An 11294-nucleotide genomic window follows, 5' to 3' on the forward strand; every position below is an offset into this window, starting at 1 on the left:
CGTTCTTACTAAATTAAACCACGGCATTACTGCACCACTTCCAGCAAAACAGTGCTCATGCTGCAAATTCATATTTGCCACCAAATAAGAGAAAGAAAAAGAAAAAAATCGTTTTTGAAGAGGCAACTTTTCCCTATACCTGTTTCACACTGGGTTTAAATGTTGTTCATTTTTGATATTTCAGCACAAATAGGGTTTTCTTCCCAGATCAGATCAGGTGCCTCTAAGAGCAGTTGCTGTGATCGTGCCTTGATGACCTAAAGATAGAAGTAGCCAACATGTGGCTGCTGAGGATCATATGGCACAAATCCTACAGAATAAAGCATATAAGACATATTTCACTTTCCTGCACAGCAGTTGATGGTGGTCAGATGTTTGACACTGACTTTAAAGTAGCTTTATTGTGTAATATATTAAAATATTGTATTGGTAGTATGATTTTAAACTCTTTTACATTTTAACAGTTTAATATTGTTCACCCAGATTTCATTTTTAAGCTGTTTAGTTAAACTTAATCCATAAACATATGAATTAAATATGTTAAAAGCACAATACTTTTTGATGAACCAGCACTTTGGGTGATTAGAGTAGGAGTGGAATAGGCATCTAGCTGTTGGTGGCATCAGAGCCCTATCACCTGCCTGGCATCAACACAGCTCTCCTCCTCCACCCCCAGAGAGACCTGAGAAATCCTTAAGGCAATCTGCCGAGCTGCATCGCTAATCCTAGATTAGGCCTGAGCACCTATCTGAGCTACCTAATGCTCCTTCTTGGATTCAGCCCCTCAAATCATGTATCTGCACCTGTTGCACTGATCTGACCTCAGGATGGAATGATGACAGCTCCGCTGCTCCGGACAGGGTGCCAGTGCTGCTGAACCCGGCTCTGTGCCAAGGAGAACATTAATCTGAAGAGAATAGCCGGAATGGTGGTGGAGTGGTAGAGTTGTAGCTGAGAGAGAGAGAAAAAGAGAGAGAGATTAGAAATAAGAAAATAGTGAAAGTAAGATGACCAGCTAACATTTAAGCTCAGTTTCTGGACTTGATGCAAATGTACAATATTTGTATAGCATTTAATTCTAGAATAATGAAGCTGACTAGTGTCCTTAAAACATTTGGCTGGGTAAGACATGACTCTTAGTGTCATGTCATCCAGGGTGTCATATAGGTTCCCCCTTTAAGCCCCTTAACCTGAGCCATCTGTCGCAAGTAGAAGAAGTGTTGTGCACACAGTTAGTAACAGTAGTAAATGCTTATAAATGAATGATGGAGACGCAATACTTGACTTTACAAAAGGGTTCTTCAGAGGAATAGCAAGCCAGGGTTTGCAATACTCTAGAAGCTCTGCTTCTTCCTGAAACCTACCAATACTTTTCTACCATAGCATCAAGCAATGTAGTTTTCATAATGGGATTCAGCAGGTTATTGAATGGTGGATGGGGTTGATCAGAGATGCAGACCTTAACTCACTCGATTATCAAGTTTCACTACTATTAATGGTTCTGCTTTTTGTAGATGAAATATCAAAATCCTTTCCTTATAAAACAAATCGCCCTTGAAAACATATGAAATAAAGGATAAGAATAAGTAATGAACACAGAAGTCTGCATCATCCTCAGATATATGACTATACATGAGAGCAATGGGATATGAGTTCATGTAAGGACAGAAAGGACAAGCTGCAGTCCAGCTTTGATTACTGTAATATAAGGAGAAAGGATACTGCATTTTATATTGGACATCAATGGGGAATAAATAGCACAGTGGAGCCCAGAAACACACAAGTTCCTGATGAGAAACTGTGGATGAATATTTTGCCATAAATATACAATCTAATAAAAAAAGAATATAAATGTGTTGAGATAGGAATTCCTATGTTATTATATGATATTAGAACATGACTGAATTGTCTCTCATGGAAAATTACAAAATGATAATTGTCATATTTAGGATTTTGCAATAAGCCTTCACCATTTTGACAAATACATGCTGAAACAGGTGAAGCACTACCTTCAATTTCATTGGCTTTTTGGTCATATTATCTTTTTTTAAGACATGTAGCACATGTCCTATGGCTGTCTAAACAAATCAAACTCTTCATTCTGAAGAAACATCATTGTATCTTATATAAATGAAGTACAGCCAAGAGCAATACCATCAATGCATTTAGGAAAAGCACTTTCCATGTTACTGTCTTGCAGCATGGTGTCTGTGATAGACTGCATGGTGTCCCACAGGATGCATCTACTACCAGAAAGCCACCTCTCCAATGCTGTGTCCTCATGACATCAAAAGATTAACAGCATTCTAATTGCCCATGCTTAGCTTCCCTCAAGACGAGACTCCAAAGCATTTTGACTGTAGTATTTGAGCTCTGAGCATGTGCAGTAAGTAAGCAGTAAAGCAGCAAAGTAACTAAATATAGTGGGAGCGAAGCTTAATGTTGAAAATGGGGTTGTGTCCAATAATCCTATTAAACAAGCAGGTTTTCAATGACGATCTATTGCTGTACTGACATCAATTATAGTTCTGGGTTGGCTTTGGAGCCAAGCCTAGAATAGGAATGGCTCTAGTAATCTATAGCATGTCTAATTCAGTTTCTATTAGATCTAATTTACAGTATTAGATACACTACTGCAGCAACTCGAACAGAGTTGTTCACACATTAATATTTTGTAGTTTTCCTAGTTGTGTAGAAATGAGAGATTAGATAAAGCTGACTGTAAACTTATGGACTTTGTAATAACTCCTGTAATTGTTTTTACATTTTCATATTAAATTGTTTTCGAAAAAGCTGCAAGGTGATATCCCTGTGGCAAACGTATTAGAAACATCTACCTTGGAGTTACAGCTCTGGGTGCTGCCAGGGATTTTGGGCCCCATTAAAAAATATTACACTGGGCCCCACAAGTCTATCAGTTCTGTAAAAAATCAACATTCAAAGAATCTCTGGTGATCAGAGTTGTCTTGTGGTCAGAAAGCAGAGTGTCTGACTAGTTGTGCTAGAGTTCTAATTGCCCTATAAAAGTAAGTGGGGTTAGTATGTTTTTAGTAGCACAAAAATACAAGCTGACTGCGCTTTTAATTGTGGGCCGATATTCAGACCCATCGAAAGCCTCTTTACCCAAGCAGCCAAGAGGCAAAGGTAACGACTATATTTAAAACACGTACAGAGCGTACTGAGGATAAGCAATAGTATTCAGTGATCTACACTGTACACATCCTGACCACAGCCAATTCCTCCTTCTGGTCCTGAAGAACAGCATGAAGAGAGAAAGACTGCTACTTTGCTACAAAGCTTTATTATTGCAATCATTATTATTATTATTATTATTATTATTTATAATGTTGATTCATGAGTGTCTTGTCACTGTTTACCTACCACATACTGATCCATGTCTTTTTTAGGTGTGCGCCTTTTGTGGTTTTCTCCATCAAACTAATCCAAATACATCCTGTAATGTTGAGGTCTGGACTCTGGGGTGGCCAATTAATTGTTTGATTGATCAGTTGAGTTATTTGTTTGATCAAAGTCTGTTCAAAGTTGTTCAAATCTTTCAGATCTGAAGTGAGAGGTAATTCCCCCCCCCCCCCCCCCCCCGGTTCTGACTTTTGTACAGTGCTGTAGGTAATTTGGTCATTATTCCCAAAAGCCCTTATCACAGCTAGAAGCACAACTGCCATGTTCCTCAACACAGCCTTAAGAGTTGCTTTAACGTAATTTACATGAGTTACCTAAAATTTTTTCAACTCATCAACTGCTCTCAAAAGCTTGCCATTTTACAAGGCCACTTCTTGCTGCTGTTTCCCAGAAGTGAATGATTTGTCCAGAGCCTTGGGAAAGTGAGAGGTTGCTATGACAACCTGCTGTATCTGTAAACTCTGTCCTGCATCAGCCTTCTCAAATATGAAGAGTGTCATCTGTGGAGGTGAAAAAGGCAGAAGAATTCATCTCAGCAATTCCGAGTGGGAGCGCTAAAGGTAAGACCTTGAATACATGATCTGAATCCCTTCAATTTCACATAGAGAATTAATGCACACCGGCAATGACATTGAGAAGGACAACAGTGTTTTAAAGCTGTACCACAAATATTATTCAAAACAATCTATTTTAAGTCAATGGAGTTTGTATTGTTATATTTGGTGTTTTACTGCACTTTACAAAGGCCTGCTTATTTCTGCGCTCCTATGTGCTTCAAATGGTTCTTTGAGCAATGCCATAGAAGAACCACTTTTGGAATCTAAAAGACCTATGGGTCTCATTCACTAATATATTCCTAAATTTTTTCTTAAATTTGTTGTTGAGAAAAGTTTTATTTCTATCCTAAGTCTATGTCAGAGACCTCAGAATTGTCCACAGCTGTACTCTTATAATGATGGATCCCATTGAAAAATTGGTAAATTGAACAAATCTCAAATAAGAAAACATTGGTGAGTGTCAGAATCTTCATGAAGACTGTTTTCTTAAGAACGGTTGGTGAATAAGGCCCCATGTCAATAGACATGTTTAAGTATGAAGAACCTTAAAATTGATAAAGCCTTATTATATCAAACGACGGTTCTTCACACTCACAAATCTTTATTACAAACATGGTTCTTTATGAAAGTAAAAGTGGTTCTTCTACCATTTGAAGTGTGTGTGGGAGATATTAGCCCTGAGTACTGGTAGCCATAGAGCAAACCAAGAAAAATGCTTTCTCTTTAAGAAAAGGGTCTTTTGTTAAAAATATCTGTTATATAAAAATATACCGTTTCTCTGTAACCCACCGTCACCATGTCACCCAGGGTTATTTGATGGGGCAGTTATGTCAAGGACCCCATGGCCCACTTTGGCTTGTTGACTAATGAAAAATAAGAGATGAGTGTAATCACAACAATCACTGTGCTTTTCAGATGCAGGGAGACAGTAATTGCAGTGAAGCACTTTACCCAAACCACCACTGTGTGTGTGTGTGTGTGTGTGTGTGTGTGTGTGTGTGTGTGTGTGTGTGTGTCTGTGTGTGTGCTGGCTTCTTAATAATTCCAGATTACCCATGGTTTGAGTGATTGAGTTTCTAGAGGGAGATGTTTAAGAGGCACATGAAGCATCTCATCTGCATGACTTTGTCCACTTATCCTCATCACCCCCACAGTCATCCGCTCCTCCTCATGAAGGATTTGCACTTCTGAAATACAAGCAATGAAATGAATTCATATCACAATTCCTCTGTGATACATATGTATTTTATGTGCAAGTATTTGTATGGTGCTAGTGAATGTCCAGATTTATGCTACAAGGAATAACTAATAATAATAAGTTTAAAGCATGTTAGTTACTTGGTCCCCTAACAGATGCTACCAAGTGGTGTGTAAGAACTTGTTTATAGCATCAGTAGATATTAAAAACTTAACATATGCAGTACCAGTCAAATGTTTGGACACACCTGGTTGAATGTATGCTGTCCATCATCTTAAAAAGTTTCCAAATGCTAGGCTGACCATATATATAAGTTGTATGCTAAACTGAAAGGAGCTGATTTGGTCATATAGGATATTAGTCTTGCTAAATGAGCAAATGTTTATTAATATACATTAAAATTAACAGTTACAGGTATTTTCATCCTCACACATACACATTGCCACAGCCCTACAACTTAGGCCTACTTGGACCCCCTCAGTCACAACATCCTAAACTACGGTGGAAACCTGTCCCCAGTGTCCTCTGGTTTCAGCTGTTTTTTTGTTTTCCCCTCAAGCATCTCCTCAGGAGGTGAAATCCACTTGGGTTAAGGTTGACTTGGCCAGTCTAAAATCTACCACATACCTTTTTACCCTAATGCAGTCCTCTGTTGTGTTGGCAGTGTGTTTTGGGTCATTGCCTGGCTGTATGATAAAGATCTTCCTGATTAGATTGGCTACATTTCTCTGTAAATTGGCTGCTGGAGACTTGTGGATGCAGTCTGCTGCAACCATCATGAGTTACATCATCAATAAAGATTAGTGAGCCCTTTCCAGACAGAGCTATGCAAGCCCAAGCCATGACACGCCCTCCACCACACTTGATTAATGAGCTTGTATGTCCTGGATATGTTTTTTGTTCTCCACACTTTGGCATTTCCTTTTGTAGAGGTTCATTTTGGTCTTATCAGCCCATAAAACTTTGTTCCAGAACGTCTGTGGCTCATCTTTGTATCGTTTGCAAATTCTAGTCTAGTCTTCTAATTCTTCCTATTCAGGAATGATTTGCATCTTGTGGTATAGTCTCTATACTTCTACTCTCAATGTTTTCTTCAAGCAGTGGACTGTTATCACTAACTGTTGGTTTAGTTGTTTTTTTTGCCATTAAGCCCAGTTGTTTTCCTTAGCTGACCTTAATGGTGTCTGATTGTGTGTTTTTGTAATTCCTAGAACATTCCAGATTGTTTTTGTATTTGTATTTGCAGTGATTGATGGAAATTATTTTCCCTTTCAGTTTTCCTAAATTAATGGCTTTTTGAGGCATGGGCAGCTCTCTGGTATTCTTGTTGTTTATCCTTCACAGCCTTCACAAGTGAAACGCAGGGCTCAAACCAAGAGTAGACATTCAGAGCATTTAACTGAAATAATCATAACCATCATCATTACTTTACTACCATTACTACCTTATTACTATTGATTATATCAGTATACCTAATATAGCATAACAATCAGACCTATGCAGTGATACAGTGACTTTATTCTTCTACCTTTTTCAGTAGTTCTGACCAGAGGAGGATGGGTTTCCCCATTGTGAGTATCATTTCCTTTCAAGGTTTCTTCCTCCAGCTTTGAGGGAGTGTTTCCTGTCACTGTCACCTTTGGCTTGCGCTCCTGGGTTTCTGTGTTATGTTTTGTTGATCAATAATCAATCCCACAAAGCAAAGCAGGCCACAAAAACATGTTCAAGTTTTTATGTTCAGTTGAGTGATTGGTAAGTTCAAACTAAAGGTGCCATGTTTCAAGTTTCACAAAACATGAAATTTGAATATTAATATTTTGATCTTAAACCCAAAAGTATTCAGTGTATCACAAAACTGTATGCGTATGCTTGCTGAAGAATGGAACACTTTGTACTGCAGTACTGCAGCAGAGGAACACTTTGCTACACGTTATCACTGGTCCATGAATATTCCCGCATTGAACACACTGAATACTGTAGTCCAGGTGTCTGCAGGTGAGGCACAAATGTACCTTACACCTGTGGCTGTATGTCTTTTATTCTAATGTATGCTGCATGTTTATAGAAAGGTGAGTGTGCACAAACGAACTGCGGAAATTCAGCCGTCTCTAATGGTTGTTGAAGTTGCCATGGCAGCCTCTTGTCTGCAAAGCGTGGCCCGTGCTGGAGCGCTCTCCTTAATCAAGGCTCTACATGTCACACTATTGTGGGACACATGCAATCCGTTTCTCAACACCCCCTGCTCTTTGTAGCTGTACCTACAAGCATGTATTCAGGTGATTAGTGAGTCTACACACACAGCATAAGGCCGCACATGTCCACGCATACACTTTACATATGATTTCGTTCATCTGCATGTTCTGTGTGCTATAAAGGGGGCGAGCTCATTAATCAAGAATGCACACTGAGTTGCCAGTCAAACTAGTCACCATTAGCCGTTTTATCAACACCTACCATATAGGAGCACTTTAGGTTTACAGTTACAGAATATTCATCACCCTTTTTTCTAACTCCTCTATCAATGAAAAAGGAACCGCCATAAGGCCATCATTGACCAGCAATGATTTGGGTGGTGGACCATTCTAAGGAAACCAGTGACCCTAAAGTGAGAGTGCTCAGATCTAAACACAGTGTACACTTACTGGCCACATTGTTAGCATCATCTACCATGATGGAGTTTGTAGGACAGAGATACTACAGACATTCCACATTGCAGATCTGATCTACGAGCTTGATGAACACACATGAACTAAGCCATTAAGCACACTAAACACTCGTTTGGAGGGTTGGGACCTGGGACAGCGCCTGGCTGGAAAGTCCTAAGTAGTGATTTGAGGACCACTGCTCCAGCCCTTCAATCAGTGGTCAGTTTTGGACCACAGGACAGCTGTTAGATATTTTAGGCAAGCAGACGACTTTCAGTACAGCAGTACTGCTCAGCTTAAAATGTTTACAATTGATAACACACTGTAAAGCATTTGTTTCTTAGAAAATGGAATCTAAAGTGTTTTATTTATTTATTTTAATTTTATATTTCATTTTTGGGAAATTTTAAAGCAGCGTCTGCTATAGCTCATCTATGGGGTTTTCCTATAATAACTATGCTGCCCCCTATAGGAAAAGAGAGAAAGAGAGAGAGGAGACATTTCAATCTGTATTATTCATCTTTGTGTGGGTTCAGTATCAAAGGACAGAGCGTCTCTGTCTGTGGAGTTTTCATGCAAATTTGTGTGTATTTTTTTTTATTCAACTTATTGTTTCATTGTTTCCTCTCTATTATTCTCTATTTGTATGCCGCTTTACACAATACCTATTGCCACACAGCTTTTTGACAGAGATTTCAGCCAAGGCCTCAATCAAACACATTGAAGAAAAGCACCCTCAAATGAAAGGAATTAAGAGACCAAAGGGAAACTCATTGTTCTCTTGTTGACTGAATAAACATTTAGAATAACAGACAACACAGTGCCTATAAAAGTTTTCACCCCCATGGGTTTTCAGCTTTTATTGAGTCATGACCAAATTAATTTACAGAAAAAAATCTTTAACCCCCTTGAGACCGAACATTTTAAAAACATACATTTATGTATAGCAGCCTTTCAAATGGCATTAAACATTAAAAAATTGTTTTTCAAAGGTATTAAAAGAGTTGACCCTGTTTTTGTTGAAGTAAAGCCTCTACCGTCCAGGGAAGGCTTTCTACAAGATTTTGGAGCATTGCTCAGGGGATTTGATTGCAATCAGTGACCAGAGCGTTAGTGAGGAGGATCACTACCCCACTCCATCCCCCAGTCCCCAATTTATCCCAATGGAATTGGATGGGGTTCTGTCATCCCAGAAAGCACAGTTTCTCTCTTTCATAATACGTGTGTGTGTGGGTGGGGGGGGGGGGGGGGGGGGGCTTATGTATCAATAGACATAGAAGCCATAGAAGTAACATTTAAAAGTGAGTGTGCTGGTGAGTTACAAGCCCCAGATAAATAATGTCCAGGCTAGGGAGGAGGAGCTCAATGTAAAAGTGAAAACAGCAATGTAAATAAAAGGAAAAATATATAATGCAAAATAAGTAACAGAAATATTGTGCAGAAGGCTGAGGGTAGGACACTGGTGTGCATGATTTAGTGAGCCTTTCTGTCTTTCATTTTCTATGGAGACACTGGATGTAGTATTGTATACCTCCACCCAGGTGGCACTTGTTCTACAATACTATTCTCTGCTCACGACTCTATACGAATGTATAAGCACAGTGTTTTAGAAAGATGGTGATAAAATGTATTAGTAGTAGTTGTCCTTGTTGCTGGTGTAACTAATGTGTAAGGCAGGGGGTATGCCTGGATGAGGAACCCATGGTATAACTATATAACTGTTTTATATACAATCACTGGATGTAACCCTAACCCAAAAGTCTACAACAATATCAATATGAGAATATTAATATCTGATACATATCTGTCATTGTGCGCTTACTAGACTCTTCAGATAGACTTATCACAAATGTCCATACATCCCCATTCATCATATAGACATAAGCATGTGCATTCCTCTCACACACACTGACACATGTATCAACAGACAAGCATTTGTGTCTTTGCTCTTCTGTTTATTTTTATTTATTTTATTTTTTTTTTTTTGCTTTCAGTATAATATCGACCACAAACCACATTCCCCCCCCCCCCCCCCCCCCCCCCCCGGTGTTAAATCAACACTATTAGTGTTCATTTTTAACAGTTACAGTGTTGATTGACACTGGCAAGTTTACTGTGAAGTATCCAACCTCCTTATCATCACTCATCACCATCCATCATCATCATTGCATGGCGGGATGTGAGCCGGCTGACAGTATACTTGAGGGGCCGTGACACTCTGGGCGTGTTAAGGCTAGCGGAAGGATTTACTGTGCAGTCTGAGACCTTTATCATTCAGTTTCCATTGAGACACTGATAATCTAATGTAGTGCTGCTTCCACCAGGTGGGCACTAGTTGATTACTACAGTTGAAAAGTGCCATACAGTCATGTCTTCAATATTTCTAGACGAGCAAAATAGGCTACATTAGTTCAGCCACATATGCAGTTATAGCTACTTGTCAATGTGTAAGAGACTTTTACGGTCATTTTACGTAGCCTATTGGAGGTAAATGACTTGCAGGGTCGACATTTAGTGTGTAAATTTGCAGCTACAGCAGTTAGGCGGCACAGGCAGCACTACCGACTCCACTCAGTGTGCTTCTCCACGTGCAGGCAACGCACAGCCACGCGCACGTGGGGATGGACTAAACCATTTGGTGAACACGCGGGAGGAGCAGGATTTCAGTCCACCAATAAGTGACGGAGCAGAGGTGGGTTATGTGGCGTACCCTGCAGCCGGAAAGATGGCAAAAAAGTACATGTCTCATCTGGAAAATGAGAGTTATGTGAAAAAGATAAGTTAGTAAAGTAAGTAGTAAAATTATCTATATATATTTCTAGTTTTTGTGAAGAGCAGAATATATGACACAAACTTAGCATTCAGATTTTTCTAGAAATATAGAATCAACACATATATTTATGATAAACATGGAGGCAGAATTTGATTTCAGCGTTTAACACAGTCATGTCTTTTAAGGATCTGGCATGATAAGAAAAAACATCACATTTGTATTACGAGTAATGATCATACTTTTATTTACAACCAATTTAAAACAAACAAAAAATGAAAAAATGACCAATAGACTGAAATTAATATATTAAATCGTTGTTTTTTTTTTCTTTTGGTCACATGATTTTAATGGAATAAAAAAAAATAAGATCAACGGAAATGTAAAAGTTCCCGATATACATTAATTATACTAATATTGTAATTTATAATTATACATTAATAGGTTAAGGAAGTGTATTTTGTCTAGAATTTTTATCTCGGAAAGAATTAAATGTGAGAACAAAGTGAGCATATTATTTTAGATAATGTCCTAAAAATGACATTAACTGTTAGAATAAATTATTATCTTTTTCTCATTTCATTTCAATTGTTGACAATCTGAGTCGGGGTGATTATTCACTGCACACAGGAAGCCCCCCTCTCCACTGGGAAATGGGCCGCTCCAGACATGCTCTCGCTTCATTCAAGCCTCTTTCAGTTCAA

Source organism: Salminus brasiliensis, chromosome 7 (genome assembly GCF_030463535.1).
Source record: "Salminus brasiliensis chromosome 7, fSalBra1.hap2, whole genome shotgun sequence".
NCBI classification, from domain to species: Eukaryota; Metazoa; Chordata; class Actinopteri; order Characiformes; family Bryconidae; genus Salminus; species Salminus brasiliensis.